The sequence below is a fragment of the Balaenoptera musculus genome, chromosome X, assembly GCF_009873245.2.
Source record: "Balaenoptera musculus isolate JJ_BM4_2016_0621 chromosome X, mBalMus1.pri.v3, whole genome shotgun sequence".
NCBI classification, from domain to species: Eukaryota; Metazoa; Chordata; class Mammalia; order Artiodactyla; family Balaenopteridae; genus Balaenoptera; species Balaenoptera musculus.
Window position 1 is genome coordinate 33,581,623 of NC_045806.1, and position 11,654 is coordinate 33,593,276.

Genomic DNA, 11,654 nt, shown 5'->3' on the forward strand with positions numbered 1-11,654 from the left:
GATATTTCGAACAAATATTGTGCTAACAATTTGACTATTGTAACACCCCCAGGCAGAAAGATCTGCGTAGATTAGCATGGCAATGCCACATTAGAGCTCCTACACAAATAAGTGACCCTAGAACTTCAGTTAAAATGGTGAGGGCCTCTTGGTCCAATGCCAAATTTCCAAGGCAAATCTTCTCATATGATAAAAAGGAATGAAGAATACATACAGAGAGGGTGTCCAGAACACATTCATTTTTGGGCATTTTTGTCTTGGACAATTCTCATCAATGGAGATGAGCTGCAGCATGTCTTCAGACCTGGTGCTACTCAGCAATTTTGCAGGATTGATGACAAATATGAAAGGTCATATCAAAGAATGGAAAACCAGTCAAGTCACAACGATTGGACACCTACAACCAGGAACACTATATACTGACATGCAAGTTGTACTCTGTGCAAAGGTCTCAGGTAAAAGGTGTGAGTAAGGGTTAAAACCTGGTCTGCACTTCAGATACCAAGGCTTGTGCCTCCTTATAGGCCTTACAGCCAGAGGGAAGGAATGACATTTTTGTAAGTTGTCCAGCAAGAGGGGACGCTTTTCAGTGTTTTATAAACCTGAATAGGTGCTTTGTTTTAAGTCACACAAAGGGCCAGTATCTGGTAGGGGTAGACCTACTTTCAGTTATTTACATCAGGAATTTTTTTCAATATCAGCTTGTACTTGATTAAAAGGAGACACATAGGGACACTTCAGTGATACTTTTGCAGTTTTGCCTCAGTTTCTGCCACAGTTTCAATGATATATTGCTTTGCCATTGTGAAACCTTCCTGAAGCCCTTAATTTAAGTGCTGATGCACTGTAATATTGGGAATGGAAATGAAAGTATCTGCACTTTTGTGTGGCAAACACATGACACAGATCACTGAGGCAGGAATTTGCAATCAACTCTGCAGTTCTTTAATATTTTAAAGTAATTCATCCCTAATAATTATCCAGTAAATTTAATATCAATTATTGATAAAAGAATCGTGGTCAGAACAAATGGAAGTGCATTCCTTTATATGGACTAAATCTTTTCACAGTTTGAACAGTGCCTGAATTGTATCAATGACACTGGACTTAGTTTCTAATCCATGTTTTTGTGAAACTCATTCCCAGAGACAATGCAAGTACAACAGCTGCCTTCTGGAGCAAAATCGTTAGGCAAGTGAATTCTTAAACTGGAATGAGGCTTAGAAACGATCCAGATCATCCCTTCATTTTACAAAAGAAGGAAACAGGAAATAACAACAAAATGTTCCTAGGATAGAAAGACATTCTACAGGGAGGGATAATGCATGTGTTCAACACCCCTCTGCAAACTATCTGGGATCCTACAAATGTAGCCACTTGATTTGATTTACTTCAATGGCTGAATGGGGAATAGGAAACTGGCTGGTCCAGGACTTGGATTCTATGAGGCCAACAGATGAGAGGAGAGTTCACACCTAAGCAGAGATCGATACAGATTTCAGGGATGTGAACAGTGATCCAAAAAGCATTCATGTAGTAGATGCTGTTGGTGTCTCATCCAGATGTCTATTAACCGGGGTTCGCCCACCCCCCAGCTGCTGTCAGGGTTGGATACTAATGGCTCACAGCTGCCCCTTTTGCTACCCTCAGCCATCAGGAACCACTTAGCCCAGGAGGTTACACTCTCAACCCTCATCCCACACTACTGGCAGTCTACAGTCAATGAGTAACTGATAGAGAGGTGTACAAAAACTTGGCTCTCATCCCTCTAGGCAGGACCAACCCTGTGGTGAAATTCATGCTCCAGAGTTTCCCTGGGGATTAGGCTGAAGCCAGTATCTGTTTGAGACCACATCCTTGGTTAGCTTCCCCTGATGCTTAACCTCCTTCCCTCGCTTCTCTTCTCCTGAGAGTGTTTCCTCAGTAAATCATTTGCACAGGAATCCCCAACTCAGGCTCTGCTTCTAGGGAATCTGATCTAAGAAGATCCATGAATAAGATTTTTCAGAGGTGTGTACTGTACTGCTGATTCTTCAGGCACCAAGGGAGGAGTAGGAAGATAAGAGGCCATTAGACGAATGGTGAAGAGCTCGTGCTTAAGCAAGCAAAAACTTTTCTGGTTACAAGGATCAGTCTTCCTTAAGAAGGAAGCAGAACATTATAAATAACAAATATTATTTTCCTGTCACATGCTGAAATTCATAATGAGGAATTTATTAGCTGCATGGAATAGGAGACCAATTTGCTTTCCCCAGAGAAGAGTACACCTGAGTTAACTGACAATATTGTGGGTTTATTTCTGTCACAGTTAAACATCTTTATAGGTCGGCAACTCTGGCAGCTGGTCTGCCCTTTGCATTGCCTTCCTCATTTCCCCCAAAGCTTCTTATTCAGCAGGTCTGGACTGGGGCCTGGGAATCTGCATTTTTAACACGTTCACATGGATGCCAATGCTGCCAGCCCAGGGACCACACTCGGAGAATCATTGGTATGAGGTAATTCTAAAGAATTATTTGAGGTGTCTTTATCCCCACATCCATAAAGCACCACCATAAAGCATTTGACATAACCCAGATCCTCTGACTATTAATCTGTCTTTGGAGCCGCTGAGGCCTGGGTTTTATCCCTCCTCTGCTATATAACAGCCATCTAATCCTACTTTCCTTATCTGTAAAATGAGGATAATAATGCCCATCTCACAGTGTTGCTGAAAGGATTAAATGAATTAACATATATAAGAGTATTTGGCTTAAAGCAAGTGCTAAATAAATATTAGCCCCCTTTTATTTGATTGATTGTTTCTAATACTTTATATTTTTTCTTTGGCCCTTTATAACAAAATTATATCCCGCCATCAGAAACACTGAGTAGAATAGCTGGTGTCCAAAAAAGGGCAAAGAATGAGTTTGTCTTCTGAAGTTGGCAGAACCCAGCAGCTGATGCTTCAGTTGAGCCATCTCTTTCTAGAAGCCGCTTTGTGAATACCTATGCTACCCAGGTGAGTGGCCTGGCTCCTTGCCAAACCGAATCATGGAAGCAAACAAGTACAAAAATCTAATCAAAGTGACAACTCCTTTTTTTTCAAATTTAATTTTATTTATTTATTTTTTATACAGCAGGGTTTTTTTTAAAGTTTATTTATTTTTGGCTGCATTGGGTCTTTGTTGCTGCCCGCAGGCTTTCTCTAGTTGTGGTGAGCAGGGGCTACTCTTCGTTGTGGTGCGCAGGCTTCTCATTGGGGTGGCTTCTCTTGTTGCGGAGCACGGGCTCTAGGCGCGCGGGCTTCAGTAGTTGTGGTGCACGGGCTCAGTAGTTGTGGCTTGCAGGCTCTAGAACGCGGGCTCAGTGTTGTGACGCACGGGCTTAGTTACTCTGCGGCATGTGGGATCTTCCCGTCCCCGGGCTCGAACCCGTGTCCCCTGCATTGGCAGGCGGATTCTTAACCACTGCGCCACCAGGGAAGTCCCTGCAGGTTCTTATTAGTTATCTATTTTACACATATTACTGTATATATGTCAATCCCAATCTCCCAATTCGTCCCCCCCTCCCCCTCCCCCTTTCCCCCCTTGGGGTCCATACATTTGTTCTCTTCATCTGTGTGTCTATTTCTGCCTTGCAAACCAGTTCATCTGTACCATTTTTCTAGATTCTACATATATGCATTAATATACGATATTTGTTTTTCTCTTTCTGACTTACCTCACTCTGTATGACAGTCTCTACAAATGACCCAATTTGTTCCGTTTTATGGCTGAGTAATATTCCATGGTATATATATGTACCACATCTTCTTTATCCATTTGTCTGCTGATGGGCATTTAGGTTGCTTCCATGACCTGGCTATTGTAAATAGTGCTGCAATGAACATCGGGGTGCATGTGTCTTTTTGAATTATGGTTTTCTCTGGGTATATGCCCAGTAGTGGGATTGCTGGGTCATATGGTAATTCTACTTTGAGTTTTTTCAGGAACCTCCATATTGTTCTCCATAGTGGCTGTATCCATTTACATTCACACCAGCAGTGCAAGAGGGTTCCCTTTTCTCCACACCCTCTCCAGAATTTGTTGTTTGTAGATTTTCTGATGATGCCCATTCTAACTGGTGTGAGGTGATACTTCATTGTAGTTTTTTTTTAATTCAATCATTTTATTTTATTTTTTTAACATCTTTATTGGAGTATAATCGCTTTACGACGTTGTGTTAGTTTCTGCTGTATAACAAAGTGAATCAGCTATGCGTATACATATATCCCCATATCCCCTCCCTCTTGCGTCTCCCTCCCACCCTCCCTATCCCACCCCTCTAGGTGGACACAAAGCACCGAGCTGATCTCTCTGTGCTATGCGTTTGCTTCCCACTAGCTATCTATTTTACATTTGGTAGTGTATATATGCCCATGCCACTCTCTCACTTCGTCCCAGCTTACCCTTCCCCCTCCCCATGTCCTCAAGTCCATTCTCTACGTCTGCGTCTTTATTCCTGTCCTGCCCCTAGGTTCTTCAGAACCATTTTTTTCTTTTTTAGATTCCATATATATGTGTTAACATACGGTATTTGTTTTTCTCTTTCTGACTTACTTCACTCTGTATGACAGACTCTAGGTCCATCCACCTCACTACAAATAACTCACTTTCGTTTCTTTTTATGCTTGAGTAATATTTTTTTTATGCCTGAGTAATATTCCATTGCCACATCTTCTTTATCCATTCATCTGTCAATGGACACTTTGGTTGCTTCCATGTCCTGACTATTGTAAATAGAGCTGCAATGAACATTGTGGTACATGACTCGTTTTGAATTATGGTTTTCTCAGGGTATATGCCCAGTAGTGGGATTGCTCGGTTGTATGGTAGTTCTATTTTTAGTTTTTTAGGGAACCTCCATACTGTTCTCCATAGTGGCTGTATCCATTTACATTTCCACCAACAGTGCAAGAGGGTTTCCTTTTCTCCACACCCTCTCCAGCATTTACTGTTTGTATATTTTTTGATGATGGCCATTCTGACCAGTGTGAGGTGATACCTCATTGTAGTTTTGATTTGCATTTCTCTAATAATTAGTGATGTTGAGTAGCTTTTCATGTGTCTCTTGGTCATCTGTGTGTGTTCTTTGGAGAGATGTCTATTTAGGTCTTCTGCCCATTTTTGGATTGGGTTGTTTGTTGTTTTCATATTGAGCTGCATGAGCTGTTTATATATTTTGGAGATTACTCCTTTGTCCGTTGATTTGTTTGCAAATATTTTCTCCCATTCTGAGGGTTGTCTTTACGTCTTGTTTGTAGTTTCCTTTGCTGTGCAAAAGCTTTTAAGTTTCATTAGGTCCCATTTGTTTATTTCTGTTTTTATTTCCATTACTCTAGGAGGTGGGTCAAAAAAGATCTTGCTGTGATTTACGTCAAAGAGTGTTCTTCCTATGTTTTCCTCTAAGAGTTTAATAGTGTCTGGTCTTACATTTAGGTCTTTAATCCATTTTGAGTTTATTTTTGTGTACGGTGTTAGGGAGTGTTCTAATTTCATTCTTTTACATGTAGCTGTCCAGTTTTCCCAGCACCACTTACTGAAGAGACTGTCTTTTCTCCATTGTACATCCTTGCCTCCTTTGTCATAGATTAGTTGACCATAGGTCCATGGGTTTATCTCTGGGCTTTCTATCCTGTTCCATTGATCTATATTTCTGTTTTTGTGCCAGTACCATATTGTCTTGATTACTGTAGCTTTGTAGTATAGTCTGAAGTCAGGGAGTCTGATTCCTCCAGCTCCGTTTTTTTCCGTCAAGATTGCTTTGGCTATTCGGGGTCTTTTGTGTCTCCATACAAATTTTAAGATTTTTTGTTTTAGTTCTGTTAAAAAAATGTCATTGGCTATTTGATAGGAATTGCATTGAATCTGTAGATTGCTTTGGGTAGTATAGTCACTTTCACAATATTGATTCTTCTAATCCACAAACATGGTATATCTCTCCATCTGTTTGTGTCATATTTGATTTCTTTCATCAGTGCCTTATAGTTTTCTGAGTACAGGTCTTTTACCTCCTTAGGTAGGTTTATCCCTAGGTATTTTATACTTTTTGTTGCAATGGTGAATGGGATTGTTTCCTTAATTTCTCTTTCGGATCTTTCATTGTCAGTGTATAGGAATGCAAGAGATTTCTGTGCATTAATTTTGTATCCTGCAACTTTACCAGATTCATTGATTAGCTCTAGTAGTTTTCTGGTGGCATTTTAGGATTATCTATGTATGGTATCATGTCATCTGCAAACAGTGACAGTTTTACTTCTTCTTTTCCAATTTGGATTCCTTTTATTTCTTTTTCTTCTCTGATTGCTGTGGCAAGGATTTCAAAACTATGTTGAATAATAGTGGCGAGAGTGGACATCCTTGTCTTATTCCTGATCTTAGAGGAAATGCTTTCAGTTTTTCACCATTGAGAATGATGTTTGCTGTGGTTTTGTCATATATGGCCTTTATTATGTTGAGGTAGGTTCCCTCTATGCCCACTTTCTGTAGAGTTTTTATCATAAATGGGTGTTGAATTCTGTCAAAAGCTTTTTCTGCATCTATTGAGATGATCATAAGGTTTTTATTCTTCAATTTGTTAATATGGTGTATCACATTAATTGATTTGCATATATTGAAGAATCCTTGCATCCCTAAAGTGACAACTCTTTTGCTTAGGAAAGCATGACAGGAATGTACATTTATGTGAAATAAATCTGAGGCACTTGGCAATTGTCAGACTTGGGGTCTAGCTGATAAAAGGGGAAAGGGATTAGGAAGAACCCATCAGGGTTTATTTATCTTTGAGGCTAGAACTGCTTAAAGGAAGAAATTTTCAAATTGTTCTTAAGGCAGCAGTTCTTAAATGTTTTGTTCTCAGGACCTCTTTATACTCTCATAAATTATAAAGATCTCAAAGATATTTGTTTATATGGTATATATCTATCAGTATATATCACATTAGAAATTAAAACTGAGAAATTTTCAAAATATTTATATATTATTTAAAGCTAACAATAGTAAACCTATAATATTTTATGAAAATAACTATATTTTCCAAAACAAAGTTAATGAATAGAGTGGATGACATTGATTTGTATTTTTGCATGCCTGCCTTAATAGAAGACAGCTGTGTTCTCATATCTGTTTCTGCTTTCCATCCGTGGTACTATGTTGGTTTGAAGTATAGGAAGACTATACAGCCTCACAGATATAAGTAGTTAAAAAGGGAAGTAGCTTTTTCAAATAATCATGAATATTCTTGGATGTTACACTGAAACTCTACAAGTGATAGCTCCTTAAAGATTAGTTGCAGTGTGGAATCTGAAACCACATCAAGAACTTTTCTACACTGTTACATAAAACTTCACTTTGAATAAATCTTTTGCCCATGTGTGATTCTACATTGGTCATTTGGAAAATATTAGTTCACTGAATTATGCAGATCTTCCAAATGATGGCACATTACATTATGTAAAATTTAAAAATCGCATTTGTTAATACCACCACTGCTATGGTCTGAATGTTTGTGTGCCCCCAGAATGCATATGTTAAAATCCTAGCACCCAAAGATTATGGTATTAGGACATGGGATCTTTGGTAAGCACTTAAGTCATGAGGGTGCACTTAAGTCATGAGGGTAAGCACTTAAGTCATGAATGAGATTAGTGTCTTATAAAAGGGACTGCCCAGAGTTCCCTAGCCCCTTGCACCAGGTAAGGACACAGCTAGAAGACGCTATGAAACAGGAATAGGGTCCTCACCAGAACACAACTGTACTGGCACCTTTATCTTGAACTTCCCAACCTCCAGGACTGTGGGAAGTGAATGTCTGCTGTTTATAAGTCATCCAGTCTATGGTATTTTGTTTACGGCAGCCCGAATGGGCTAAGACAACCACCTATCTCATTAGAAAAATCTTTAAGTATTGCCAAGAAGATAAAAATTTTACACAATTCTAATTTTCTCTTGAAAGCTCAAATTTTATCTTTGGCAACAAATTCTGTCAGTTACTTTGCTTGAAGTGAAAGGTTCACCTTGTTCATTTTCAAGATGTCTGCTAGAAGACCTAAATAGACATTTCTCCAAAGAAGATATACAGATGGCCTACAGACACATGAAAGAATGCTCAACATCATTAATCATTAGAGAAATGCAAATCAAAACTACAATGAGATATCATCTCACACCGGTCAGAATGGCCATCATCAAAAAATCTAGAAACAATAAATGCTGGAGAGGGTGTGGAGGAAAGGGAACACTCTTGCACTGTTGGTGGGAATGTAAATTGATACAGCCACTATGGAGAACAGTATGGAGGTTCCTTAAAAAACTACAAATAGAACTACCATACGACCCAGCAATCCCAATACTGGGCATATACCCTGAGAAAACCATAGGTTAAAAAAAGTCATGTACCAAAATGTTCATTGCAGCTCTATTTACAATAGCCAGGACATGGAAGCAACCTAAATGTCCATCGACAGATGAATGGATAAAGAAGATGTGGCACATATATACAATGGAATATTACTCAGCCATAAAAAGAAATGAAATGGAGGTATTTGTAATGAGGTGGATGGAGTTAGAGTCTGTCATACAGAGTGAAGTAAGTCAGAAAGAGAAAAACAAATACAGTATGCTAACACATATATACGGAATCTAAGGGAAAAAAAAAAAGGCCATGAAGAACCTAGTGGCAAGACGGGAATAAAGACACAGACCTACTAGAGAATGGACTTGAGGATATGGGGAGGGGGTGGGGTGAGATGTGACAGGGTAAGAGAGTGTCATGGACATATATACACTACCAAATGTAAAATAGATAACTAGTGGGAAGCAGCCGCATAGCACAGGGAGATCAGCTCGGTGCTTTGTGACCACCTAGAGGGGTGGGATGGGGAGGGTGGGAGGGAGGGAGATGCAAGAGGGAAGAGAAATGGGAACATATTGTATATGTATAACTGATTCACTTTGTTATAAAGCAGAAGCTAACACACCATTGTAAGGCAATTATACTTCAATAAAGATGTTTAAAAAAAAAAAAAAAAAGATGTCTGCTAAATACCCAAGTCCAAATGACCATAGTTTGTCAGTTTTTTTAAAATTAAAACTTGTGTACCATGCAAGGGGCTTCCCTGGCGGTGCAGTGGTTAAGAATCTGCCTGCCAATGCAGGGGACACAGGTTCGAGCCCTGGTCCGGGAAGATCCCACATGCCATGGAGCAACTAAGCCTGTGCGCCACAATTACTGAGCCTGTACTCTAGAGCCTGCGAGCCGCAACTACTGAGCCCACGTGCTGCAGCTACTGAAGCCCGCGTGCCTAGAGCCCATGCTCCACAAGAGAAGCCACCGCAATGAGAAGCCTGTGCACTGCAACTAAGAGTAGCTCCCACTCGCCGCAACTAGAGAAAGACCACGCAGCAACGAAGACCCAACACAGCCGAAAATAAATAAAATAAATAAATGTAAACAAGCAAACAAACAAACAAAAAACTCGTGTACCATGCAAAAGGCAGCTAGTTCAACACACAACTGAAAGAACTGCATATGTTCTTATCTTCAACATATCTTATCATCATATTTTGTTATCCAACAGAAAGGCTTAATGCTTACTTCTCATGTCATCACACAGAATATTAAAGAGACATGTACTCAAGGGTTGAAATTTAATATTAATAATTTTTACTGCTTCATCAAGGACATTAATAAGTGAATCTGGCTTTTTTAAAAGAACTGTCTGGATGTGACAGTGAAGAATAAAATGACTTTTGGTTCTACTGCCTTGATTTGTGTTATGGTGTCAGCGGTCTTACCCACCATTCCTTTTGTACCATTTGCTGATGTTGCTGGTCCAGGGACCACCCATTGTGAAGCAAGGTCCTATACTGCCTTCAGGGATACAAGCGAGGCCAAGTGGGAAGAACTCTGGAACATCCATTCCTGATTTAACCAGAACAGCTGACTCTACTCTGATTTTATCTGTAATATTTAGTAGCATCCCCCCAAAAGATTCTCATGAAAAATAAAAAGTTTACGACTCACTTCTATAAAGCAAGTCTTGGGTGCACTATGAACAAAAATCCATTTCATTCATCCTATGCATACTGAGCCATCTATTGTTTTGACCCCCAGTTTTGTGCCAGGCACTGTGTTGTATGCTGGGGGTACAGTAATTGACAAGACATGATCCCTGCCCTCATGGTGTTTATAGTCTAGTAGGGGAGACAGACAACCACATGGAAATAGATATTGTGATAGGAGCTGGGAGGGAAACAAACAGGACGCTCTAATAGAGAATAAAGGGACAAAAGGAAGAGTACACATTTGGATCAGTAGTTCTCAGACTTCAGTGAGTATCAGAATCACCTGGAGAGCTAATAAAGAATACAGAGGCCCTGGCTTATGGAAATAGGGAGGGGCCGGGTATCTGTAGTTTTACCAAGTGATTTTCCAAAATTTAAGTAGTGCTGCTATAAATACAGTGCCCAGAGAAAGCCTTTCTGAGAAGGTGACCTTAAAACTGAATCCTAAGTGATGAGAATAATTGGGGGGGCCCAGGCTTTTCATTGGATTTGGAGCAGATTTGTCTGAGGTGATGGCAGTTCTTCTACAGCTATAGGTTGAGCCATAGGGCTGGTAAGTTCATTTACTGCTTAAGTGAGCCCATTCCATTTATTATTACCAAATTATTTTATCCCTGAAGTGAATAACTACAAGTTCCTATAACAAACCTGTTTTATGAGCAGAAGTATTACACTAGACATTTTGTGTTTACAAGTCTTATCATAGAACATCTCTCTGAAGATCTCATCTCACTAACAAGGAACAGAGCACATATCTTAATGTTTAAAAACTTATGTTCTTACTGGCTATTTTTCCAACAGTGCCTTTTCACATGGTCACTAGAATTTAAATGTCCTCTGAGTTCTCTTAGTTATCTTACTGAGAGTTGTACAAATATGACATTTTGAATTAATTCTCAAAGTGCTTATGCTAATAAGATTAGCTCCCCTCAAGACTTTTCATTAAATATAACTGTAAAAATTACATTTCTTTAACTAAGGTTAGTAAAAGAAATTAAGGTATTTAATTTCTGATCCCCATATAATTAAGTGAAGAATGGAGAAGATTATTCCAGCTAGAGGGAGTAGCGTACAGGTTGGTCCTGAGGTGAAAAAGTGCTTGGCTTCTTCAAGGAAATGGAAGAAGGTGAGTATAGCTAGAGTTTAGTGAGCAAGGGAGAGAGGAGCACAAGACAAGTCTGGAAAGTTCAACAGGGGTTAGCTCATGTAGGCCTTTGAGGCCAAAGCAAGAATTTTGGGTTTTATTCTAAGCACAATGGGAAGCCATTGATAGGACATATCCATTAGGAGTGTTCTGTGAAGACAGCTATGAGTCGACTGTATTGTAAAATAGTGTCATTGTACATGAATATACTGTTAGCTGGTTTATTCATCAATCTCTTAGATATTTGGTTGATATGAGTTCGTCCTCAAAGTCTTTGCAACTGCTGACAAACCAGTAAAATGGCATTTCCACAGCTTTAAAGCTGAGAACCAAATGGCTGACTGAATTTGAGCCATTTAAGAATCTACAAATCTTCAACTTGTTTATAAAAGGAGGACCCTGGAAGACAAATGTTGACAGAGCTAGCT